We start from the raw sequence: 2,006 nt of genomic DNA on the forward strand, positions 1-2,006 counted from the left end.
TAGGCCCTAAATCTGCCAAATTATTAGCTCGCAGACTGCGAAAACAGCAGATAGATACAGCAATACACAAAATTAGAAACCCTATAACTCAAAAGTTGGAAACTAAACCGGAAGAAATAGAAAACATTTTTAACAATTACTACCAAAATCTCTATCTGCAAGAAGGAAATGTAGATGTACAATCAATAAAAAACATTTTTTACTCCCTAGATCTACCTACCATCGGGAAAAACCAAAACGAAGTACTTACTAAGGAAATCACAGTAGAAGAACTGAATAAGGCAATCAGTAGACTGAAAGCCAACAAAACCCCAGGCAGTGACGGGTTCCCCGCAGAATGGTATAAGGTATTTCGGGAGAAGCTTAACCCTATCCTGCTAAGAACTCTGAATTGGATAATAAAGAACGGCCAGATACCCCCATTGTGGAATGATGTTATCGTGTCTTTGATCCCCAAGGAAGGGAAGGATAGAGATAACTGTACAAATTATAGACCGATATTTATCCTAAATGTAGATTACAAATTGTATACTTCAATTATAGCTAAACGAATCGAACTGTTCATTAACAATATAATTGAGGACGACCAATGTGGATTCATTCCAGGGAGGCAAACACAGGACAATATCAGGAGGACATTACACATACTTCACAAAAGTGATAGTAATAAATGGGATGCAGCTCTTATTAGTCTGGACGCCAAAAAGGCTTTCGACAGGGTTGGGTGGGGATTCTTGTATCAGACCTTAGAAAGATTTGGTTTCACTCAAGACTCAATAAAATTGATAAGGGCAGTGTATCACCAACCTGTAGCTAGACTTAAAATAAATGGATCCCTATCAGCAAGATTCAGCCTGCATCGCGGAACAAGGCAGGGATGTGGGTTAAGTCCCATACTTTTTGCATTCTATATTGAACCTCTGGCTCAAGCAATACGACAAGAGGTAGATATAAAAGGGGTCTTTATAGGAAAAAGGGAACATAAAATAGGATTATTTGCGGACGATGTAATATTGTATCTGAGGGACTTGAACACCTCCCTTCCTAAGCTTCTGGAAGTAATAGCAGAATTTCATGAATGCTCGGGATATAAACTAAACATCGCAAAAACACAAATGATTCACTTCAATTATGTACCGAGCAAAGAAATTAAAGAAGGCTTTAATATCAATTGGAAAACTAAAAAAATCAAATATTTGGGTGTCTTAATAAAAAGAAGGCCAGCTTCATTGTACACTTCAAAATATTTTCCGATCACGTATGATATTAGAAAAGACTTGGAGAGGTGGTCAACATACCCGTTGGACTTTAGCAGCAGAATAAATGTGATAAAAATGAATATAATGCCAAGGCTGCTGTACATTTTCCAGGCACTGCCGGTTGAAATCCCATCTCAACAGTTTGAGTCCTGGGATAAAATGTTGTCGAGATTCATATGGGGAGGCAAAAAGGCAAGAATACGCTTCTCCACTCTGCAGTTGCCAAAGGACAAAGGGGGTATGGCTTTGCCCAACCTTAAATGATATTTCCAGGCAGCACAATTACGCCCTTTATGCCTATGGTGTGATAATTCATACACTGCAAAGTGGAAACAGATTGAGACAAAAGATGGCACGGACTATAATGTCCAGACACTGTTAGGAGAAAATACCTTAACTGACATTATTAACCGTTGTGCGCCCTGGACCAAAAAAAAAAAAGAAGGGGGGGGTCACGCAGACCCCGGCAGCGCGGACCCAGGTCTCGTCGCGAAACAGGGCGCCGGTTCGCGGTGGGGACAGATGGGGGTCAGGCGGACCCCCGGCTATAGCGGGTCTCGTCACAACGTCGGACAAAGGCACCTAATTGGTTGTAACCCTCCATCGATCGCGTAAGTTACGGTGGCAAACCTTGGGGTCTGGAGGGAGCCCAAAGCGCCACGGCAACAACTCTCAACTTCACATCATCATCATCATCGTCTCCTTCTCGGCAGTGTTCGCGTACACCGCCCTCAGTGAGGACCTCGG

Source organism: Pundamilia nyererei, unplaced genomic scaffold (assembly GCF_000239375.1).
Source record: "Pundamilia nyererei isolate P.nyererei 1_Seehausen unplaced genomic scaffold, PunNye1.0 scaffold00025, whole genome shotgun sequence".
In the NCBI taxonomy this organism is placed as follows: Eukaryota; Metazoa; Chordata; class Actinopteri; order Cichliformes; family Cichlidae; genus Pundamilia; species Pundamilia nyererei.